At 41.8% G+C, this 26,483-nt stretch overlaps 1 pseudogene; it reads left to right on the top strand.

Annotated features, from left to right (window-relative positions):
• The first annotated feature begins 5,426 nt into the window (after positions 1–5,426).
• On the top strand, positions 5,427–24,663 carry LOC112244954 (annotated as a pseudogene).
• The last annotated feature ends 1,820 nt before the right edge of the window (positions 24,664–26,483 follow it).

Here is a 26,483-nt window from a genome sequence, read left to right as displayed (position 1 = left end):
GTCAATAACATTATTTGGGTATGGGTTAGCAGATTATGAGCTTTTTAATGTGAGGTTTTCACTGGACAGTTACTTTCAGTCCAATTGTAAATGCTGGCAATATAAAAGTTGGCAGGAGTTCATTTTGTACTGTAGACATAAGGATGTCCATGTCCTTCTCCTTGGCAGTAAAGCTGATACTAAGATAAGGTCCAAGACTAAGGGGTTGTTGGCAGTAGCAAGGTTAGATTTGATCTGTGTGATGGTGGGATTTGGAAAGACTGACTAGAATAATAATTTGGTGGGTGCTTATAGTTGTCCTATTTCACAGATGTACAATTGTGTATTGGAAATGTGTTTTTTGCTTATCTCAACTCCCCCTGAGAGTAAGGTCAAAGCCAGAGTTGGTCATTATCAATGGCGACCCTGAAGCAATTAGCGTTAAGTGCCTTACTCAAGGCCACAGACAGATTTTTCACCTTGTCAGCTCAGGGACGCAAACTAGTGACCTTTCGGTGACTGGCCTAATGCTCTAACCACTAGGTTACCTGCTCTACCCAAACCACAATAATCAAGGAATTCCATCTACCCTGTTTAAAGCACTACAATATTTGACAATATTTGAAAGTTTTTCCAAAGTTATTTTGCAATAATAATTATTGCTATGTAGATATGGTTTGTTTAGCGTTATGAACATTGGTGGTATCACGTAACATCATTGTGTTCTTTGGCTTTGTCAAGAATATTGTCTGATTGAAGATCCAGGATTCGACTTTGCCTGGCTACCCAGACTCCCCGGCTAAAGGCTACGCCAATCTCATCCCCAAGCATGCCATGTGTGTTTTGGTAAAATGGCGCCCATTAAGTGGGAGTTCCCTGAGACGCCCCTACCTCTCCCCAACCACCCAGCCTTGGAGGTGTCTCTAGGAACAGGACAGCTATTTGTTGTCTGGTCTCCTGTCTCACACGGAGGTGACTCCAGGATTGGACATTGTCCTGCCAAGTGTAATGTGATGGTTTCATAGGCTTTAGTTTAAACCCATTACCCATTAAACCCACTGACTGAGCAAATGACAGATTATGTCCCTGTATTACCACCACAGTAACCAGTACCAACTTGTGTCATCATCGCCCATTAAGAGGATACTACTCTTATCTAATCAATTAATCTGCAATCAGCACAATTGAGTTGACCAGTAGTGGAAAATAGGTTATAATACAAATTGAATGAGAAACGTAGCCTATCGGTCCACAATGACCTAAGACGTGAATCTGTGGTCTTCCATCATGTAATCCTCTTGTTTTTGCTTGTCATGATATACAGTACTCTTTCACCTAGATCTGCATATAGGCTGTGTTTACACAGGCAGCCCAATTCTGATATTTTCTTCTCCACTATTTGGTCTTTTGACCAATCACATTAGATCTTTTCACATCAAATATTTTTCAGAGCTGATCTGATAGGTCAAAAGACCAATTGGTGATAAATGGATCAGAATTGAGCTGCCTATGTAAACGCAGCCTTACACAGGCAGACAAATTGATATTTTTGTCACAAATTAGTATTTTGACCATTTAGACCATAATTGGGCAAAAGATCAGAATTGGTCTGCATGTGTAAACGCAGCCTAACACTCTTCAATTGAGAACTTGGGTTGATCATCATTAGGAGCACTAAATATTTTACTGGGCGAGATGCCAGGGTTTTCGCCTAGAATTTTCCATAGTTCAACAAATTAGGGAAGAAGCAATCTCTCGTGGACAGACTATGTGACATAACATTTATCAAAAGGAAGGATGAGATGAATAACGAGCAACAGTAGTTCCGGTGCTTTGGTTTTCTGGCACTAGTTATTTGGACGTATCAGTTTTGGGTGGTGCTTAATTTGGGGGTGGGGATTTCAAGAAATCAATCAAACAAATGTATTTATTAAGTCCTTCTTACATCAGCTGTCACAAAGTGCTGTACAGAAACCCAGCCTAAAACCCCAAACAGCAAGCAATGCAGGTGTAGAAGCATGGTGAGGGGTGGCCAGTCCTCTTCTGGCTGTGCCGGGTGGAGATAACAACATGGCCAAGCTGTTCAAATGTTCAGATGACCAGCAGGGTCAAATAATAATAATAACAATCACAGTGGTTGTCGAGGGTGCAACAGGTCAGCACCTCAGGAGTAAATGTCAGTAGGCTTTTCATAGCCAATCATTCAGAGTATCTCTACCGCTCTTGCTGTCTCATTCATTCAGAGTTGAAAACAGCCAGGTCTGTGACAGGTAAGACATCCGGTGAACAGGTCAGGGTTCAATAGCCGCAGGCAGAACAGTTGAAACTGGAGCGGCAGCACGGCCAGGTAGTCCTGAGGCATGGTCCTAGGGCTGAGGGAGGGAGAGAGGGAGAATATACTTAAATTCACACAGGACACCGGATAAGACAGGAGAAATACTCCAGATATAACAGACTGATCCTAGCCCCCCCGACACAAACTACTGCAGCATAAATACTGGAGGCTGAGGCAGGAGGGGGCGGGAGACACTGTGGCCCCATCCGACGATACCCCCGGACAAGGCCAAACAGGCAGGATATAACACCACCCACTTTGCCAAAGCACAGCCCCCACACCACTAGAAGGATATCTTCAACCACCAACTTACCATCCTGAGACAAGGCCGAGTATAGCCCACAAAGATCTCCGCCACGGCACAACCCAAAGGGGGGCGCCAATCCGGACAGGAAGATCATGTCAGTGACTCAACCCTCTCAAGTGACGCGCACCTCCTAGGGAAGGCATGGAAGAGCACCAGTAAGTCAGTGACTCAGCCACTGTAATAGGGTTAGAGGCAGAGAATCCCAGCGGAGAGAGGGGAACCGGCCAGGCAGAGACAGCAAGGGCGGTTCATTGCGCCAGTGCCTTTCCGTTCACCTTCACACTCCTGGGCCAGACTACACTCAATCATAGGACCTACTAAAGAGAGTCTTCAATAAAGAATTAAAGGTTGAGACCGAGTCTGCGTCTCACATGGGTAGGCAGCGTCTCACATGGGTAGGCAGACCATTCCATAAAAATGGAGCTCTACAGGAGAAAGCCCTGCTTCCAGCTGTTTGTTTAGATATTCTAGAGACAGTAAGGAGGCCTGCGTCTTGTGACCATAGCGTACATGTAGGTACGCCAAATCGGAAAGATGGGTAGGAGCAAGCCCATGTAATACTTTGAAGGTTAGCAGTAAAACCTTGAAATCAGCCCTTGCCTTAATAGGAAGTGTAGAGAGTGCTAGCACTGGGGTAATATAATCAAATGTTTTGGTTCTTGTCAAGATTCTATCAGCCGTATTTAGCACTAACTGAAGTTTATTTAGTGCTTTATCCGGGTCGCCGGAAAGTAGAGCATTGCAGTAGTCTAACCTAGAAGTGACAAAAGCATGGATTAATTTTTCTGCATAATTATTGGACAGAATGCTTCTGATTTTTGCAATGTTACTTAGATGGAAAAACGCTGTCCTTGAAACAGTCTTGATATGTTCGTCAAGAGAGATCATGGTCCAGAGTAATGCCAAGGTCCTTCAGTTTTATTTGAGACGACTGTACAACCATCAAGATTAATTGTCAGATTCAACAGAAGATCTTTGTTTTATTGGACCTAGAACAAGCATCTCTTTCGCAGCCATCCACTTCCTTATGTCTGAAACAGGCTTCCAAGGAGGGCAATTTTGGGGCTTCACCATGTTTCATCAAGATGTACAGCTGTGTCATCCGCATAGCAGTGAAAGTTAACATTATGTTTCCGAATGACATCACCAAGATGTCAAATATATAGTGAAAACAATAGTGGTCCTAAAACGGAGCTTTGAGGAACACCGAAATTTACAGTTGAATTGTCAGAGGACAAACCATCCACAGAGAAACTGATATCTTTCTGACAGATAAGATCTAAACTAGGCCAGAACTTGTCCATGTAGACCAATCAAAGGGCATCTGACACAATTACACAAGATTTTGTTCTGCGTTTGAGATTAGGGATGAGGAAAAAAAATTGTCAGATTTCTGCACATCTAACTTTAATTCAAATAAAGCATAGTATGAAATTCCATGAAGATGAAACAAATGTCCTCCCCCAAAACTATTTGAGAGAGCTTAGAGAGAAGCTTAGAGTGAGCTGGGTAGAGAACACATTGTGACAACGCAATCGTCCTTGAGAGTAGAGTTAGGTTATCCCACGGCTCATCCAAAAATCATACACAACGCACAACAAGGCATGCACACACACGCAAATACACACACACACACAGCATCTGTTGGGTTTTCATCAGGATAATCAGCTATCTGTATTCCCCTCCATAGACCACATCTGGCACAGTACTAAAGTTGACCTCAACCTACAGGGAGAAATAATTAAAGGTATGTTAATGACAGTAATAACCATATCAGTGTACTCCTTTCATATCCCAGCAAGTCAAACTGTCTAATTCAATGTCTCTAGATGATACGTCCTGATCGATATAAATCCCCTACAATACCTACTCCTGCCACTACCTGTTTAGCATTCTTTATAACTAATGATTTACTAAATACTTTACACACGTTTTTGCTGAACCCATACCTTTCTACTCAATAATTAAACATCTTAACGTTTTGAAAATGTGTCTGTACCTTGGAATGCTGTAGATTTGTACACTTCCTTTGTATCCCTCATGTAAAAGTGCATCAAATAACATTATGTAAGCTAATGTTACTCATTGACTGGTTTTACCTTGAACTCAGGGCATCAACACTATCTAGTCAAAAAATGGTTGAGTGCTATGTGCACACCTCTCTCTCTCTCTTGAAAAGTCCATGCTATGTGTGGATGGGAGCCGGATGTGTCTGAAGACATGGAAGTGTTAGCAGAATGAAAGGTCAAGGGTCACAGACAACAGCTGACTAGGATGATAGTGGCATATGGTGACAGACACTAGACATTTAACCAGAGAGGCCCCACCAAACCACCTTTGGCCACCTGAATTAATATGGTTTTGCCCCATTTCACAAATAACAATTCATAACCCTATGCTGTAATAAATAACCAATTAGTGATATTGCTTAAACTGATATCAAATAAGTTAGAGATATATACTTAATATTTGTTAATGAATATTGTAGTAAGGTAATTTCCGATTTAAACAAATTGACTTTCACTATGAACGTGACTTCAAAGGAAACCCTGTAATTATTTGCATGCACCCTTGTCACATCGGACCTTTGCATCCCACGAGGATGTGGGAGACATCTCCATGTGACTCGGCATGTTTTTTTCTCTCCAGGAATCCCAAAAGAATATACCCCACACTATCTCCCACCTCAATGAAAAGTTTCCACACACTAGGTTGAGTGGCACTATCTCTTAACTCTATCGTCGCCAGCTTTGATTAACTCTAAACTCCCCACCAGACTGCACCTGCCATACCTGTTTATGGGTCATGCATACCAAAGTAAGTACAAAATGGTAAATGTTACTTTCTTCATCATATTTCACACATCAGACAATATTTCCAATTAAATGGATTGGTTTAGCATAAGCACAACTTTGATCCAGGGATGACAGTGAATACACACGTCTCAATTTGTTTCCCATAAATGATGAAAGAAAAATGGATTTGTTACATACTGTGATGGGCGCGTGCTGGTGGCAGAGAAGTCAGGCGCAGGAGAGTGCTGTGTAAATGTAATGGGTGCGTGCTGGTGGCAGAGAAGTCAGGCGCAGGAGAGTGCTGTGTAAATGTAATGGGTGCGTGCTGGTGGCAGAGAAGTCAGGCGCAGGAGAGTGCTGTGTAAATGTAATGGGTGCGTGCTGGTGGCAGAGAAGTCAGGCGCAGGAGAGTGAACTTGGTATAAACGGAGCAGTTTAATGAATATACAAAAACTCTGAAAACCAAAATATACTAAATAAAATAAGGGGGTGCAAAACCCGTCGTACACCAGAACATAATAGCACCAATACATACAACAAACAATCACCGACGAGGACATGAGGGGAAACAGAGGGTTAAATACACAACATGTAATTGATGGGATTGGAACCAGGTGTGATGGAAAACAAGACAAAACCTATGGAAAATGAAAAATGGATCAGCGATGGCTAGAAGGTCGGTGACGTCGACCGCCGAACGCTGCCCGAACAAGGAAAGGGGCGGACTTCTGCGGAAGTCGTGACACATACATTCAATATGTTTGTTTCAAACAAACAAACTAGCAGTTACAAAGGCTTTATGTGAATCTGAGAGGAATAAACAGGCACAGAGTCATAGACTGCAGGTTAGCAGGGTATTATAGTATTCATTCTTGCTTTTCAATAAATACACTGTTTTGTTCATACATTCAGAGGGGGCCTATATCAGAACAACTTACAAGTCAGGTCACATGCTGTGCGCTCAGTGAATACAAGAGGCTAAGTTGAATTTGAATTTCTATTTTTATATAAACTTCAGCATCCATAACGTTTGTGTGAAATGTAATAGGTACTTTCTCTTATTTAGATGTGATGTCCCATGTCAAAAGATAATATTTTTTAACACTATACAATCTTTACCAAGACTTCCTACAAGTTGTCTTACACAATAAAACATGTATATACTTTGGATATACAGTGCCTTCAGAAATTTAAAGTGGATTAAATTGAGTGTTTGTGTCACTGGTCTACACACAATACCCCAAAATGTCAATGTGGAATAGTGTTTTTAGACATTTTTACAAATCCATTAAAAATGAAAAGCTGAAATGTCTTGAGTCAATAAGTATTCAACCGCTATGTTATGGCAAGCCTAAATATGTTCAGGAGTAAACATTTGCTTAGCAAGTCACAAATAAGTTGCATGGACTCACTCTGTGTGCAATAATAGTGTTTAATATGATTTTTCAATGACTACCTCCTCTCTGTACCCGACACATACAATTATCTGTAGGGTCCCTCAATCAAGAATTTCAAACACAGATTCAACCACAAAGACCAGGAAGATTTTCCGATTTCTCACAAAGAAGGTCACCTATTGGTAGATGTGTAAAAAAAGCAGACATTGAGTATCCCTTTGAGCATGGTGAAGTTATTAATGGCACTTTGGACGCTGTATCAATACACCCAGTCACTACAAAGATACAATCGTACTTCCTAAGTTGCCGGAGAGGAAGGAAACCGTTCAGGGATTTCCCCATGAGGCCAGTGGTGACTTTAAAACAATTCCAAAGTTTAATAACTGTGATAGGAGAAAACTGAGGATGGATCATCAACATTGTAGTTACTCCACAATACTAACCTAAATGACAGAGGGAAAATAAGGAAGTCTGTACATAATAAGAATATTCCAAAACATGCATCCTGTTTGCAACAAGGCACTAAAGAAATACTGCAAAAAATATTGCAAAGCAATTCACTTATTGTCCTGAATACAAAGTGTTATGTTTGAGGCAAATCCAATACAGCACATTACTGAGTACCATTCTCCATATTTTCAAGCATAGTGATGACTGCATCATGTTATGGGTATGCTTTTAATCATTAATGATGGGAGATTTCCTGATTTAAAAAATGGAATGGAGCTAAGCACTGACAAAATCCTAGATGGAAACCTGGTTCAGTCTGCTTTCCACCAGGCACTGGGAGATTAATTCACCTTTCAGCAGGACAATAATCTAAAACACAAGGTCAAATCTACACTGGAGCTGCTTACCAAGAAGACAGTGAATGTCCCTGAGTGGCTGAGTTATAGTTTTAAGTTTAATCCTCTTGAAAATCTATGGCAAGACCTGAAAATGGTTGTTTAGCAATGATCATCAACCAATTGCTGCCAACAGTGCTTCTATAAAGTATTTTACTCAGGGGTGTGAATATTTATGTAAATGAGATATTTCTGTATGTAATTTTCAATAAATGTGCAAACATTTCTTAATACGTGTTTTCACTATGTCATTATGGGGTATTGTGTGCAGATGGGTGAGAAAAACATCTATTGAATCCATTTTGAATTTAGGCTCTAACACAACAAAATGTGGAATAAGTCAAGGGGTGTGAATACTTTCTGAAGGCACTGTAAACAAAGATCTGAGTACATATGTTCTCGTCTTCCTTGCATCCTTTTTGATGATAAAGAATATTGTTCCTAGAAGGATACACTCAGTATCTTCTTCATCTATTGCAAGTGTGTTTTATTTCTATCTAACCAATTATAAAGTTCAGTAATACCTAACTCCATTACCTAATTCAGTTAATTGCCCAATTCAGAATTGACTGCTTGTCACTACCACCTAGGGACTTGTTCTGAAAAGGATATAGAAGGTGTTAGACAATATGGCAAAACAAATGCACATAGCCTATCAGAAGGTAAGGTGGAAGTATTACGATATTGCTCATACCTAATCCTTTCCTATCCACATTAAATATTGAGTGGAAGGGACAAGGGGTTAATTTGGTACTAAGAATGTGTCTCTACATCAGGGTTAGGCAACCAGATTCAGCCGGGTGACTCCGATTTTTATCGGAGTGGATGGTTGGGGGGCCAGGACATAATTATAATAATTTATACACTGCAAATGAACCACAACTAAGCCCAAAAATAAATGTTTATTTGAGAATAACAATCATTTCATGCCTTGATTGCATGGAGACACGATCACGTCTCTTTTTTTATTTGTGGGAATGCTTGGGAACAGATTTCCTAAATTAAACACATTTTTAGCTTAATTCCTGGTGATTTTACACTCTTTTTTTAACGAAAAAGTTTAAATCCCCCCAAAAAACACACATTTGCAGGCCTGTTTTGCTCTGCATGGTGTGTAGTCAGGCAGTCTATTTAGAAATAATTACCTGAGTGTCATCTCTCCTAGCTGTTGCTCTTTGGAAGACTACAATCAGATGACAGAATGGCTTCTGAGCCGGACGAGACACAGGCCTAAGATCGCAGTGGTGTGTGGCTCCAGCCTGGGCTGCTCGCTGATGGTGTTACCAACAAACAGATCTTCCCTTACGCAGATATCCCCTATTTCCCGGTCAGCACAGGTGAGAGGACGTCACTGTCACGAACATATAATGTGTCATGATAATATTGATATGAGACTCATGATAGTATAATGTAGTCTCAACCCAGCAAACAGTGAATGTTCCAATGGAGTCTTAATTTGGTTTAAATCCACTGTTTTTAAAATCTATACACCCCCCCACCCTTTGACAAATTTAATAGGCAACGCCTCTCTGTAAACATCACTTCACCCCAATTAGCTTGTTCATGGATTCTCCCAAACATCAGGTGAACCTGAGTAGTGCTCTTAATTATGCCTGCACAGCAGAGGAATTTACATGTTCCCTCAATGATTCCGTTGACACACCATTGCAGCTAAGTAGTTTATTGTTTACTTGCTGAAATGCATTTGGGATTTCTGTGTGTGTTTGTCAAAATGTTGCTTGGCTTAACAAATCATAACCAGCTATCGGGAATATGAACCAAGAATGAATAACTACGCCCCATGAATAAAATATTATAACTGGAGTAAAAATAGGACCTAATATATTCCACGTGGAATTCTTATTAGGATCTCATGGACATATTTAAATATTCATCATGTGGAGGTGAATATAAAATGTCTGCATAAGCGCTCAAATGTTCAGTTTCCTATTATTATGAGAGGAAGGTGGGTCTTTGGCTTTGCAGAAAAGTTTTTCTAGTGTTTTGGACAACAATAGCATCATAAATAAACAAATGAGAAGCCTAGAAATAACATTATTTGACAATCATCATTAGACAGAGCTGACATTTTTTAAATTATCTTCACTTCAGGTTTGGTTTGTGTTGCAGTCTTTCCAATTGTCTTCTGGTTAATTTAAGCTTGTCAGAGAGAAGAAGCCCATTGAAAACACTAATCGATGTTCAGTGCAGCACTAGACTTCTTGTTTTTAGGTAAATTAAATGGAGAGCAAAATGATTTGTAAACATTCTAAATGAGTGTGATTTTAGACAATACAAATATTGGTGTTTGCCTGTGAACAGGTGCTATGCTGTGTGAACCTGTAACAGCAAACAAATAAAATAAAATGTGCCTATCCAATAACCTGTAAAAACATAGGGTCAGATGGAATCAAATCCACACAACATAATACATAGCAGTTTCCAAATAAAGGCTGACATAACCAAGTTAATGCAGCAATGGAATGGATTCTGAAGTAACTTCAATGGACAGAGTAATAACTGACACCATCCTCCACCTAAACTTCCCTCGGCCATCCGTCAACCTCTGACGGAGGAGAAGAAAGTCACTTCTCTAAACAATGTTGTAATTATTCAGGTCCTATCTCACTACGCAGCACTTTTCCACAAATTGCCTCTGATTTAACTCAGGATCAAATTAACATAATCTCCATACCACCGAACACAACTCTGCTGTAGTCTCAGCCATCATCACCACTATAAAGAAGGGTACTAAACAGACAATGACAGTTGACATTTGTCAGCGGATGACTTACACTTTTATTTCAATAGCACAGATACTGTTCCTACACTGCATGCTCTACTGAGTACTACAGTGCATTCGGGTAGCATTCAGAACCCTTGACTTTATCCACATTTTGTTACGTTAAGGCCTTATTCTAAAATGGATTAAATTAAATGTTTTCCTCATCAATCTATACACAATACTCCATCATGACAAAGCAAAAACGGGTTTTTAGCCATTTTTGCAAATTTATTCAGAATAAAAGACAGATACCTTATTTACATAAATACTGATTGCTATGAGATTCGAAATTGAGCTCAGGTGCATCCTGTTTCCATTGATCATCCTTGAGATGTTTCTACAACTTGATTGGAGTCCATCTGTGGTAAATTGAATTGATTGGACATGATTTGGAAAGGCACACACTGGTCTATATAAGGTCCCACAGTTGACAGCGCATGTCAGAGCAAAAACCAAGCCATGAGGTTGAAGCTATCTGGGGAATGGTACCAAAAAATGTCTGCAGCATTGAAGATCCCCCAAGAACACAGTGGCCTCCATCAAGACTCTTCCTAGAGCTGGCCGCCTGGCCAAACTGAGAAATTGGGGGAGAAGGGCCTTGGTCAGCGAGGTGACCAAGAACCCAATGGTCACTCTGGCAGAGTTCCAGAGGTCCTATGTGGAGATGGGAGAACCTTCCAGAAGGACAACCATCTCTGCAGCACTCCATCAATCAGGCCTTTATGGTAGAGCGGCCAGACGGAAGCCACTCCTCACTAAAAGGCACATGACAGCCCGCTTGGAGTTGCCAAGAGGCACCTAAAGAGGCACCTAAAGAACTCTCTGGTCTGATGAAACCAAGTTTGAATTTTTTGTCCTGAATGCCAAGCGTCACGTCTGGATGAAACCTGACACCATCCCTACGGTGAAGCACAGTGGTGGCAGCATCATGCTGCAGGGATGTTTTTCAGCGGCAGGGACAGGGTGACTAGCCAGGATTGAGGTAAAGATGAACGGTGCAAAGTACAGTGAGATCCTTGATGAAAACCTGCTCAAGAGCATTCAGGACTTCAGACTGGGGTAAAACTTCACCTTCCAACAAGACAACGATTCTAAGCACACAGCCAAGACAATGCAGGAGTGGCTTCAGGACAAGTCTCTGAATGTCCTTGTGTGGCCCAGCCAGAACCCGGACTTGAACCCGATAGAACATCTCTGGAGAGATCTGAAAATAGCTGTGCAGTGACGCTCCCCATCCAACCTGACAGAGCTTGACAGGATCTGCAGAGATAAATGGGAGAAACTCCCCAAATACAGGTGTGCCAAGCTTATAGCGACTACTGACTACTGACGTAAATGTGATATTTACATTTTTTTATTCGTAATGAATTTGCAAAAATTTCAAAACATGTTTTGGATTTGTTATTATGGGGTATTGTGTGTTGATTAATGAGGGGGGGAAACAATTTAATACATTTTAGAATAAGGCTGTAATGTAACAAAGTGTGGAAAAGGTCAAGGGGTCTGAATACTTTCCCGAATGACTTTATATAGCCTATGTGTGATCTATGTGAGATTATAAACCGAGTGGTTCAAGCCATGAATGCTGATTGGCTGAAAGCCGTGGTATTTTTAAGCAATAAGGCACGAGGGGGTATGGTATATGGCCAATATACCACGGCTAAGGACTGTTCTTAGGCACAACGCATTACAGAGTAAATGGACACAGCCCTTAGCTGTGGTATATTGGCCATATACCATACCCCCTCGTGCCTTATCGCTATTATAAACTGGTTACCAATGTAATTAGAGCAGTAAAAGTAAATGTTTTGTCATCCCCGAGGGATACAGTCTGATATACCATGGCTGTCAGCCAATCAACATTCAGAGCTCAAACCACACACTGGTATGGCAAAAACATTTGTTTTTACTGTTCTAATTACATTGGTAACCAGTTTATAATAGCAATAAGGCACCTCAGGGATTGGTGGGTTATGGCCAATACACCATGGCAAATGGCTGTTTCCAGGCACGCCACATTGTGTCGTGCTTTAGAACAGCCCTTAGCCGTGGTATATTGGTCATATAGCACACTTCCTCTGGCCTTATTGATAAAATATAGGCTTTGGGATCTGTTCTATTATTTATTTTCAAATGCAAACATACTTACCTTATTCATATTCCATAACCCATGCATTTTGAATATCTACTACAGCACATGGAGGATAGGTCCCATTGTATGTAAGTACACAGTTGTCACGTCTGCTCCTGCTCCTGTACGACGTCGCCAGAATACTAACCACCGGTCCCGGGATTCATCATTACGCACACCTGACACTCATCATTACACACACCTGCGAATCATTATGATTCACACCTGGACTCCATTACATTCATCATCTCCTCCCCTTTATATGTCACTCTCCCATTTTCTCTCACCAGTTGGTATTGTTCTTGTGTATCGGCGTACTGTCTTATGTTAGTGGCATATTCTTGGTTATGTTGTTTTATTCAAATGTTTCACCTGCTTCCAACTCACTGCCCCATCATTACAACAGTGGTCCATGCAGAGTATATTTCAATACAGCAGTAGTATTTGACTTCTATAGGACTCTCTCATGCGTGGAGTATGAACAACACAAATTGGACATCTTCTGTGAAATTAAACATCAATAAAACATGAATTCACAGTTTGTATTTTCTAACCCTACATGAGACATGCTGTATCACTAACCTCCCGTGACAGAATATACTTGTGTTCTGTGTCTTTCGCAGTCCTGGGTCATGAGGGGTGTCTGGTATTCTAAAAGGCAAGTCCTGCGTCTTCATGCAAGGAAGATTCCATCTCTACGAGGGCTATTCACTCTGTAAGGTAAGTCCGAGTAGAGTATCTGACCAATGAACAGGTAATCTATGTCATTTAGCAGATTCTTTTATTCAAAGTGACTTGCAGGCATACATTTTACGTATATGGGTGGCCCCAGGAATCAAACCCACTACCCTGATATTACAGGATGCACGCTCTATCAACTGACCTACAAACTGAGCTACGAAAGGCCCCATATGTTATCTATCTATATTAGTTTATATAAGCTACATTTTAAACATCCAACATTAAGACATTTGCTATACACTACTAGTCTTTCTACTCTTTTACCTTGCTGCTCTACCCTTTCCTTTGAGATCAGGGAAACATCAGATTATTTTAACCATCAATATCCATAGCCTCCATGGATTCAACCCAGTCCCTGCTCATCTATAACCCTTACACATTTCCACTACGGTGACACCGGATGTTTTGAAATATTCATCACCAGTGTGTGAGCTTTGCTTATATTAGCCATCATAAAGAAGGAAAAGAGTGAAATGAAATGGGTCCTTTCTTTTGGAGTGCTATGCTAAAAACTCTCCATTGTGGCTCAACAAGGTCATGTTAACTGAAGGAGCACTCCTCCTATTTGTATAACAGAGAGTGGCTGGCATCTCCGGCCTTGGCCCATTAACTTTCTGTCACAATCAGGAAAGTGGTAGGCAGGAAGACGATAGCTGAAACCAGCCTGGGAACTGCTGACTCTGCAGAAGGCTGAATATTTTAACAAAGTTTAGGACAGGGTCGCCATTGATCTGGGCCTTTTTTCTTAAAAATATCCCTGGCAGCAATGAGGTCATTGTTGGGTCATTCGGTGTGAATTGAAAAAAATGTCAATGAAATGTACTATTTTTCAGAAACTAGTACAAATGAATGTAATTTAAGAATGAAGCCATTTTCTCAAACAGCTTGTAAGGATGTTGGACCAAATGTTGAGTGGATGAGAGGTATGTACCAACAGCCGTTCACCTGTGTTGTGACGCTTGTCTTATTTGTATATAAAAGTATTTCAATGTAGCAACTTCCTATATGTAGGTTTTTGCTTGGTCACGACTTACAGCCCCAATCAACCAGTGAATCAGTTGTAACACTGCGTATTTATGGCACTCCAGAGTTACATGAGTCCTTTCCTTCCACTGTTTTGGTTAAGAGAACATAAATGCAATTGAATGTGACCATAGAGGAGGGCTTAGGTTACAGCCTCACCATTGGACATACAGAAGTATCTTACACCGCAAGGTTACAGCCTCACCATTGGACATACAGAAGTATCTTACACCGCAAGGTTACAGCCTCACCATTGGACATACAGAAGTATCTTACACCGCAAGGTTACAGCCTCACCATTGGACATACAGAAGTATCTTACACCGCAAGGTTACAGCCTCACCATTGGACATACAGAAATATCTTACACTGCAAGAGGCTTTGGTGACAGTTTATAGGGAGACAGAAAGAACAACAGACCAAATGATGCCCTCTAGATCAATGTCTTATCACCTATGGGCTGTTTCTCTATTCTGACATCCACAATATTGTTTTCACCTGTCAATTCTGTTCAGATCAGAGTAGATGTAGGTGAGGAGCCAAAGGAGAGGAAATAACTTTACACTCTTGTCACAGTTAGGGTTGCAAAGGGACGGGATATTATTGGAAACTTTAGAAGTTTACCATTAAACTACCAGAATTTTGGTATCTTTTAATGATTTTATGTAATCTGTCACAAGAAATCTAGTGGCACTTTTGGGTACTTAAGATTATCACAGGTGTCTGTAACAATATCTGGCCCCTGTGTGGCCTTAACACGTATCATTTTACAATTGTAAAAAAAAAAATTGAATGACAAATCTGTAAAACACTATCCTATAAACCATGAATTTAGTGTCCCGTGTGTTTCAATTGGAAGAGCATGGGTTGTGGATTCGATTCCCATGGGGGACCAGTACGAAAAAGTATTAAAATGTATCCACTCACTACTGTAAGTTGCTATAAGACTTGTCAATGTTTTGCCATCAAGCTGGCTGCAGTTGTGAAAAAAGTCAATAGTTGGAAGAGTTCATTGAAAATAATGCCATTGTTGATTAGATGCTTTTTTCATTCAGCTATTTTCTCTTGAACCATATGGTCTATCTACTAGACACTCATGAACAATATCGGCACAGATACAATAAATGAATTGTTTATATGAATACATTTTTTTTGTTATTAATGTATAAATTACCAAAGTTTACAATAGATTGCTATAGATTCGCTGCTAATTATTAACAAAATGACAGAACATTTCGGTAGCTTTGCAACCCTACTCATGGTAGATAGGTTTCCTATCTTGAGGGCTGACTGAGCATGCAGCAAAACGTGTAAGGTGTTAGAGAAGAACAGGTGTGATTAAAGTGGATGTTGGACCGCTTTCCTATGGCTCAGTACACCAGACAAGGCGACAAATCGATTTCTGCTAAATTTACCCGGGCACATGCAACCGATACAGCTGTGGTTTCAGCCTGCCATCTGCCCCCTCATTCTCTCCCTTCTTTTCTCTCTCTCTCTTAATTTCTCTTCCCCCCACCACAACCACACAATCTCACACACTATACTCTCATCTCCGCACACCTCTCCATGTCTTCCCTGTTCTGCTCCCTTTCTTTCCCAACATTACCGGACAGCAGTCCAGTATGTGTGACAGGGACACCAGGGTGTCCATACACTCCATCAGCCCAGGGACACATCCATGAGTCATTGTATCTGACACCTCCGACACCAACATCGCACCACTCTCACAAGACTTTACGTAAAGACAAAACAAATGCAGACATGTTGCAGCGAGAACTCAGTCAATATCTACAAGGCTGGTGATGCTACTCGTTTTCTACCAATTTTACATCTCCCTTTTCGTACACATTCTTTTATGATACACTTTTATCCGTGGGTTTTGACATCAAGTACATAGCAGAAAAGCAATATGGTTTTGTTTTGTTAAATTGCACTCACATTCACACAAGCACTCTCTCCCTCTCTCTCTCCCCCTGTTTTTCAATCAGGGTGTGAGCTGTTATCTCTCTCATCTCAGTGTGTCCGTAGGAGATGCATGGCAAGGTTAATTAGCTGGCTTGCTTTGTTAGCCCTCCCTGACCTCCTCTCCCTCTGTGAGTGATGCCTTTCATACAAACTGCTAGCATGCAGCTGGAGTTAGCCTTGGCGCTAGTTCTGTATTGTATAGTGGCTGTTATTGGAGCATACTGAGTGTTATTGGGATGCATGTTTAATTCAGGTAAACATGTATACACTCCTAAACTGACAAAAATGTGCATTTTCATGAGTCACTGTACACTCACACACACGCAAACCCTGTTTATGGATGTTGCACTAGTGGTGCCGTGTGTGTCTCTCAATGGTCTGACTTACAGATGTTGGATCTGCAGCAACAGGAAATGTGAATTCTTATGTGGATTATAATGAATGCAAAGAGCAAAAATAGGACAGCTCTCTGGTGAATAAACTTAAATGAACATATGTTTATTGCCGCACTGAAATACACTACAAGTTTTTAATTTCCTGCATTTCAGGAAAGTTCTCCTGCAACAGAGTGATCCAATTAAGATCCAAATCTGTACCTTATTGGGCATTTCTATATCAAGCTCCTGAATTCATAAACCCCCCAAAGAGAAGTGTGTGTGAGACAGAGTTACAAGTCGTGGCTGCATGCTTGTGGCAGATTGTATACACATCTTGTGTATTACTGGTGCTGGAGATGACCAAGAATGGTCCAAGAGTTGTCTGAGAATAATACAAACGTTTTATGTCTCATTTCTCCTCTTCCCCTTAATGGTACAATAAAGTGTTGGTAGCAATGGTACAATAAAGTGTTGGTAGCATTCTCTTCACCTCTCACGTCATTTCCTCTCTTCTCTATTTCTCTCCCTCCCTTTATCTCTAACTCCCTTCCTGTTGACTTGTCCGTTCCTTTCTCCTCCCCTCCTGTATACTCATATCTTTCTCTTGAGTTCTCTCTCTGACTCTCTCCCCACCTATATTTCTCTCCTCTCATTCTCCATCCCCCTCCTCTTCTTCACCAGGTCACATTCCCGGTGGGGATCTTCAAGCTGTTGGGCGTGGAGACGCTCATTGTGACTAACGCCTCAGGAGGCCTGTGTCAGGACTTCAAAGTGGGCGACATCATGCTCATTAAGGACCACATTAACGTGCCAGGCTTCGCCGGCCAGCACCCTCTGTGCGGCCCCAATGATGAACGGTACAACCAGAGACAGCGAGACAGAAAGATAGGGGTAGAGAGGGGAGGTAAGGAGAGAGGGAGAGGGTTGTGGGAGGGCACAGCACCCACTGTGCTGCTACAATGATGAACGATACAGGCAGAGAGATGGAGAGAGGCAGGGAAGAGGGACAGGGAGAGGGGTGGGTGGAATGGGCGGGGGAGAGTGAAAAATGTAGTACAGTCTGAAGCACAAAGGTGGGAGGAGAGATGGGAAAGAGAGAGGGTTGCAGTCAGTGAGAGAACTGAAATAATCCCAGGAAGAGGAAGCAATACATCGCCTTCAAGTAATCTACTTGCTCACATTTATTTTAACTAGGCAAGTCAGTTAAGAACAAATTCTTATTTACAATGACTGCCAAGGAACAGTGGGTTAACTGCCTTGTTCATGGACAGAACAACAGATTTATACCGTGTCAACTCTGAGATTCAATCTAGCAACCTTTCAGTTACTGGCTCAGCGCTGCAACCACCAGGCTACCTGCTACCCGCATGTATTACATGGAACCTTTAATACATGTTTCCTTTACAGCTCGGAGGTTGTAGATTCATGGCAAATATACTGTATGTTGACTAGTAAAGTGATTTCCAAGCATTGTGCTCAGAGAGCTACAAGTAACTGCCAAAATAATGGAAACTCTTGAGTAAATGGGGGATACAAAGTATATTGAAAGCAAGTGCTTCTACACAGGTGTGGTTTCTGAGTTAATTAAGCAATTAACATCCAATCATGCTTAGGGTCACGTAGAAAAATGCTTTCAGACTATTATTTTGGATACCGTAGCTCTGTCCCAATAGAATGACATGGCCCCCATCCACAGGACACGAGTGGTCGGTCACTGGATAGTTTGATTAGCATGAAAACGATGTAAACCGCGTGTCATGACGTTCTCAGTCACCAGATCTCAACCCAATAAAACACTTAAGGGGAATTCTGTAGCAGTGCCTGAGACAGCGTTTTCCACCACCATCAACAAAACACCAAATGATGGAATTTCTCGTGGAAGAATGGTGTCGCATCCCTCCAATAAAGTTTCAGACACTTGTAGAATCTATGCCAAGGTGCATTGAAGCTGTTCCTGCTCGTGGTGGCCCAAAACCCTATTAAGACACTTTATGTTGTCTCCGCAAAGGCGGAGGGGTTGCTAACATTTACGATAGCAAATTTCAATTTACAAAAAAAAAAAATGACGTTTTCGTCTTTTGAGCTTCTAGTCATGAAATCTATGCAGCCTACTCAATCACTTTTTATAGCTACTGTTTACAGGCCTCCTGGGCCATATACAGCGTTTCTCACTGAGTTCCCTGAATTCCTATCGGACCTTGTAGTCATAGCAGATAATATTCTAATCTTTGGTGACTTTAATATTCACATGGAAAAGTCCACAGACCCACTCCAAAAGGCTTTCGGAGCCATCATCGACTCAGTGGGTTTTGTCCAACATGTCTCTGGACCCACTCACTGTCACAGTCATACGCTGGACCTAGTTTTGTCCCATGGAATAAATGTGGTGGATCTTAATGTTTTTCCTCATAATCCGGACTATCGGACCACCATTTTATTACGTTTGCAATTGCAACAAATAATCTGCTCAGACCCCAACCAAGGAACATCAAAAGTCGTGCTATAAATTCACAGACAACACAAAGATTCCTTGATGCCCTTCCAGACTCCCTCTGCCTACCCAAGGACGCCAGAGGACAAAAATCAGTTAACCACCTAACTGAGGATCTCAATTTAACCTTGCGCAATACCCTAGATGCAGTTGCACCCCTAAAAACTAAAAAAAAATTCTCATAAGAAACTAGCTCCCTGGTACACAGAAAATACCCGAGCTCTGAAGCAAGCTTCCAGAAAATTGGAACGGAAATGGCGCCCCACCAAACTGGAAGTCTTCCGACTAGCTTGGAAAGACAGTACCGTGCAGTACCGAAGAGCCCTTACTGCTGCTCGATCATCCTATTTTTCTAACTTAATTGAGGAAAATAAGAACAATCCGAAATTCCTTTTGATACTGTCGCAAAGCTAACTAAAAAGCAGCATTCTCCAAGAGAGGATGACTTTCACTTTAGCAGTGATAAATTCATGAACTTCTTTGAGAAAAAGATTATGATTATTAGAAAGCAAATTACGGACTCTTCTTTAAACCTGCGTATTCCTCCAAACCTCAGTTGTCCTGAGTCTGCACAACTCTGCCAGGACCTAGGATCAAGAGAGACGCTCAAGTGTTTTAGTACTATATCTCTTGACACAATGATGAAAATAATCATGGCCTCTAAACCTTCAAGCTGCATACTGGACCCTATTCCAACTAAACTACTGAAAGAGCTGCTTCCTGTGCTTGGCCCTCCTATGTTGAACATAATAAACGGCTCTCTATCCACTGGATGTGTACCAAACTCACTAAAAGTGGCAGTAATAAAGCCTCTCTTGAAAAAGCCAAACCTTGACCCAGAAAATATAAAAACTATCGGCCTATATCGAATCTTCCATTCCTCTCAAAAATTTTAGAGAAGGCTGTTGCTCAGCAACTCACTGCCTTCCTGAAGACAAACAATGTATACGAAATGCTTCAGTCTGGTTTTAGACCCCATCATAGCACTGAGACGGCACTTGTGAAGGTGGTAAATTACATTTTTATGGCATCGGACCGAGGCTCTGCATCTGTCCTCGTGCTCCTAGACCTTAGTGCCGCTTTTGATACCATCGATCACCACATTCTTTTGGAGAGATTGGAAACCCAAATTGGTCTACACGGACAAGTTCTGGCCTGGTTTAGATCTTATCTGTCGGAAAGATATCAGTTTGTCTCTGTGAATGGTTTGTCCTCTGACAAATCAACTGTAAATTTCGGTGTTCCTCAAGGTTCCGTTTTAGGACCACTATTGTTCTCACTATATATTTTACCTCTTGGGGATGTTATTCGAAAACATAATGTAAACTTTCACTGCTATGCGGATGACACACAGCTGTACATTTCAATGAAACATGGTGAAGCCCCAAAATTGCCCTCGCTAGAAGCATGTGTTTCAGACCTAAGGAAGTGGATGGCTGCAAACTTTCTACTATTAAACTCGGACAAAACAGAGATGCTTGTTCTAGGTCCCAAGAAACAAAGAGATATTCTGTTGAATCTGACAATTAATCTTAATGGTTGTACAGTCGTCTCAAATAAAACTGTGAAGGACCTCGGCGTTACTCTGGACCCTGATCTCTCTTTTGAAGAACATATCAAGACCATTTCAAGGACATCTTTTTTCCATCTACGTAACATTGCAAAAATCAGAAACTTTCTGTCCAAAAATGATGCAGAAAAATTAATCCATGCTTTTGTCACTTCTAGGTTAGACTACTGCAATGCTCTATTTTCCGGCTACCCGGATAAAGCACTAAATAAACTTCAGTTAGTGCTAAATACGGCTGCTAGAATCCTGACTAGAACCAAAAATTTGATCATATTACTCCAGTGCTAGCCTCTCTACACTGGCTTCCTGTCAAAGCAAGGGCTGATTTCAAGGTTTTACTGCTAACCTACAAAGCATTACATGGGCTTGCTCCTACCTATCTCTCTGATTTGGTCCTGCCGTACATACCTACACGTACGCTACGGTCACAAGACGCAGGCCTCCTAATTGTCCCTAGAATTTCTAAGCAAACAGCTGGAGGCAGGGCTTTCTCCTATAGAGCTCCATTTTTATGGAACGGTCTGCCTACCCATGTCAGAGACGCAAACTCGGTCTCAACCTTTAAGTCTTTACTGAAGACTCATCTCTTCAGTGGGTCATATGATTGAGTGTAGTCTGGCCCAGGAGTGGGAAGGTGAACGGAAAGGCTCTGGAGCAACGAACCGCCCTTGCTGTCTCTGCCTGGCCGGTTCCCCTCTTTCCACTGGGATTCTCTGCCTCTAACCCTATTACAGGGGCTGGGTCACTGGCTTACTGGGGCTCTCTCATGCCGTCCCTGGAGGGGGTGCGTCACCTGAGTGGGTTGATTCACTGTTGTGGTCATCCTGTCTGGGTGGCGCCCCCCTTGGGTTGTGCCGTGGCGGAGATCTTTGTGGGCTATACTCAGCCTTGTCTCAGGATGGTAAGTTGGTGGTTGAAGATATCCCTCTAGTGGTGTGGGGGCTGTGCTTTGGCAAAGTGGGTGGGGTTATATCCTTCCTGTTTGGCCCTGTCCGGGGTGACCTCGGATGGGGCCACAGTGTCTCCTGACCCCTCCTGTCTCAGCCTCCAGTATTTATGCTGCAGTAGTTTATGTATCGGGGGCTGGGGTCAGTTTGTTATATCTGGAGTACTTCTCCTGTCCTATTCGGTGTCCTGTGTGAATCTAAGTGTGCGTTCTCTAATTCTCTCCTTCTCTCTTTCTTTCTCTCTCTCGGAGGACCCGAGCCCTAGGACCTGAGCTCCAGGACTACCTGACATGATGACTCCTTGCTGTCCCCAGTCCACCTGGCCATGCTGCTGTTCCAGTTTCAACTGACCTGAGCCCTAGGACCATGCCCCAGGACTACCTGACATGATGACTCCTTGCTGTCCCCAGTCCACCTGGCCATGCTGCTGCTCCAGTTTCAACTTCCACCTGACTGTGCTGCTGCTCCAGTTTCAACTGTTCTGCCTTATTATTATTCGACCATGCTGGTCATTTATGAACATTTGAACATCTTGGCCATGTTCTGTTATAATCTCCACCCGGCACAGCCAGAAGAGGACTGGCCACCCCACATAGCCTGGTTCCTCTCTAGGTTTCTTCCTAGGTTTTGGCCTTTCTAGGGAGTTTTTCCTAGCCACCGTGCTTCTACACCTGCATTGCTTGCTGTTTGGGGTTTTAGGCTGGGTTTCTGTACAGCACTTTGAGATATCAGCTGATGTACGAAGGGCTATATAAATAAATTTGATTTGATTTGATCTTTATGTTGGCAGTTGCCAGTATTCTCTGTATATTATCATATTACTGTATTATATTACAGTATTATTCATATTATTAATAGTAGCAGATTATTGGTAGATTAGGAGAGATGCATTGCAATAGTATTCACTCCATTTGTCCCATCGATAAGCCAGTATTGTTTGGGCTGTGCTCTGCTCCAGGTTTGGGATCCGGATCCCCTGCATGTCAGATGCCTACAGTAAGGACCTGAGGAAGCTAGCTCTGGATATCAGTCATGAGCTGGACTATACCAACTTCGTGCGGGAAGGGGTGTACTGCATGGTGAGCGGGCCCAACTTCGAGACCATCGCTGAGACACGCATGTTGCAGGTTTTGGGGTGCGACTCTGTGGGTGAGTGGAGACAACACAGGCCTACGAGGTACAATTACAAACAGATTTTCATCACCAGAACTGGCTATGACATGAACGAAAAATTACAATTAATGTTAGGAAATGTTCAATTAAAGTTTAAAGAGACAATAGCTAGATATTTAATATAACTTGTGGTTCAAAATGCTGGATCAAGATCAAGCATCTTTTCAGGAAGGGGATATTTTATCAGAGCCAAGTTACCACCAGCCCACAACATGGTTTAACAACGATATAAACACAGACGAGGCTTGCTCACTCTCCTTTTCCCCTTTCTAGTTCATTAACACTGCTCTAATTGGACCTCCCTCGTAAAAAAAACCCTGCTGAGCTCATTAATAAATGATGGCGCTAGCTCTGCTAACAGAGCCGCCGCATGCTAATTAACTTAGCGATTAGGTCAACAGATAGACCAACAGGCTGCTACATGCTGTGACGCTAATTGGTCTGATGATTTGATCCCAGATCAAAATACAACACAAACAAATATCCGTAACAATGGACAGTGGGCAGAACTAACGCATGACCTCTTTCGTTATCCACTCCCCCTAAGAACATGTATTTTGATGACTTGTTACCTTAAGAGCTTGTTGTTGTTGATGTTGTAGCCAAGCGATGACAAAGAAAAGAGATTTTGGTTCCTTGTTTTGGTGACCTATTGAGTTATTACTCCTGTGAGTGTGTTCTTAGTCCAGTTCAGGTCTGCCAATCCATCATTTTCTATATGGTGTTTTTTCTTTACCTTGCTTGAGTTTCAGTTTAGTGGAGGCTCTGTTTGAGTTATTGAATCTGTTGGTTTAATAAGACATTTGAATTCATTCTGGTTATGCCTGTAAAACATGTTTTGTCGTTGTATTCGTACGGTATATACCTGTGTAAATTGTATCCATGTTTTTATTATTGTTTTAATGATGTGTGAGATCTGGCCCGTGTTCCCATTAAATACTAACAGTGGGAATGGGACCAAAGCTCAGGGAATGGGACCAAAGCTCAGGGAATGGGACCAAAGCTCAGGGAATGGGACCAAAGCTCAGGGGGCAGTACACAGAGGGGGTTATTAATGATGCAGAATAGTATAACCACTTCTCCACACACACACATACACACAACCATGACCCAGTTCCACCCACAACCATATTGGATATTTTGCCTATTTCTTTCTCTCTGCCCCTCCCCTCACCCTCATGTCCCTGTCTGCTCTCCCCATCCCCTTTCCTCTACCCCCTTAGGCATGAGTACGGTCCTAGAGGTAGCAGGGGCCAAGCACTGTGGCCTGAGGGTCTTTGGTCTCTCACTCATCTTATTGCTGTATATCGTTTTATGTACCTTATCTGCACACACTGTGAACAGCTCAGCGTATCTATTCTGTCTTCTGTTGACTAGTTATTAAGTATGCTACAGGAGAATCTTAATGTATTCTTAATATCCTTGTGAAGGTTTCCCTGGACTACAGCCGTGAGGAGAAGGTGAACCATTAGGAGGTCCTGGAGATCAGCAAGATGAGGGCGGAACATCTGCAGATGATGCTTAACACACTTATCGCCCGCTCCCACCAGCTGGACGAGGGCATCAACGTCAACTGAAGGGGGAGTGGGATGGAGATAGAGAGACATACTCTAATGTTGAAGCACACTCTCTCTCACACACAGACACACACAGAAATGTACACTGACATGTGCACACATACACACGTACATATCATTCACTGTGAATCTTTACAAAAATCAACCACCCATGACGAAAGAGTTAAGTCAATAGTTTAATAAAATGTCCTAAAGTTGTTGTTTTTTTACACAAGAACCAGCCTGTTAAATGTAAATGCTTATTTGATGATAGGGCACTGACATGAGAATATGTAATGCTCCTTTTTAACATCAGCTGAAGAGGTGCCACTACCAGTTGTACAACTGAACGCATGAATATCTTCTGCATTTAACCCAACCTAGGTATCCCCCTTTCCCTTTCCTTACCTAAGGATATTCAGAGAGAGAGAGATTATACATTAATTCCACAAAATGTTTTTCTCCCAAAAATAAGTGTGAAAAGCCTCCAATCAGAAAATATCATTTCCTGACAAATACTGGGCAAAAAGACATGCAACTGAACAAATATACAGGTGATGGTTATTTTCTCTTCAAATTCCTCCTGCTATTCAGAGCTAGTGACAGAAAAACCACGTCCTAGATTAATATAATTATACAGTGTTTTCTTCTGTTATCCCCTCACTGTTTAGAACGAGAATCAAACTATTATTTCTGTGCTTCATTGTGTTTACCACATAACACGAGTCTGTTTCATAGAGTTGATGAAAAATGACTTATCATGCTTGACAACTACTGTGTTGCGAGTTAGTATGACTGCAAAAACAGTGAGAGCTCATGTAGAAATAATATGTTTGTTGTAAGAATTTACACAGCAACAGAAAAAATGTAAAGGAAAACCTGGTATCTTGCCAAAACAAACGCTCTGTTCACTGCCTTGCCTTACAGTAAATCGAAGTGCATTCATCTATAAGAAAACACTGCCATCTTTCACAGGGCTCCTCTGCCAATATGGCGCAGTGGTAACTTCTGCACTGTAGCGATAAGTTCGGAGAACCCTGTTCATAACAAGGTTTTCCCATTGTAAATATATAGATACATATATAAATAAACATACAGTAGATATAGATCATAGACAGACTTTTAGTGTGTTTATTTGTGTCTGTGTGTGTTCGTCAGTGCATGCGTGTGAATAGTGGGGCGGCAGGTAGACTAGGGGATAATAGCATTGGGCCAGTAACTGAAAGGCAGCTGGTTCGAGTACCCGAGCCGACAAGGTGAAAAATCTGCCGACGTGCACTTGAGCAAGGCAATTCATCCTAATTGCTCCTGTAAATTGTTCTGAATAAGAGTGTCTGCTAAATAACTAAAATGTAGTGCACTTGTGTGTGTAAAAATGGGGTAAACCAAGGTTAAACCTACTCAGGGTCGTGGATATAATCACATTGGATATTCAGGAGTTCTGACCTTGTACATTGGCTAGTAATAGAGGAGACAGTAGAAGAAAAGTAGCCCTCCCCTGAGACAGTGCTCAGCTTGAAGAGACAATCATCGCTCATTGTGTACAATAGACAAGACCAGGGTGGCTGATTCTGGTCATGCAGGGCCTCTGTTGTTACAGTCAGTCCAGGGCCCATATCCACAAAGTGTAGGATTGTGATCTAGGATCAGTTTAGACCTTTTTGATCACAAATAACAAGATTATATGGCCAGGTGGCTTTGTGTATACGGCTGAACTAACACATCTGATTGATCTAATCTTTGTTGTGAGAGGAAACTAAAATACATATCTCCACCTTATTTCTGAGTATTTAAATTTGTATGCAGAGCAATAGTGTACAATATTGAAGCAGTATGGTTGACTATTTAGTCCTGGGACCTGCTTAGCTGAGTGTACTATGAAGTAGCTAATACACTATTAGTAAACTAATCATAATATGAATCTCCTGTCATCCTTAAGACATCATTAAGATACATCAGTGGCTTTTCACACCCTGTTCATTTAGAAACTCTGTTATAAACTCCCCACAGAAATCATTCATGCTAACCTGGCAGGCCAAAACAAGGCCGGGGGGACAAGACTTTAA

Source organism: Oncorhynchus tshawytscha, linkage group LG03, assembly GCF_018296145.1.
Source record: "Oncorhynchus tshawytscha isolate Ot180627B linkage group LG03, Otsh_v2.0, whole genome shotgun sequence".
NCBI classification, from domain to species: domain Eukaryota; kingdom Metazoa; phylum Chordata; class Actinopteri; order Salmoniformes; family Salmonidae; genus Oncorhynchus; species Oncorhynchus tshawytscha.
The sequence above is the reverse complement of the archived record's forward strand: the minus strand, read 5'-3'. Positions and strand labels throughout refer to the sequence as shown.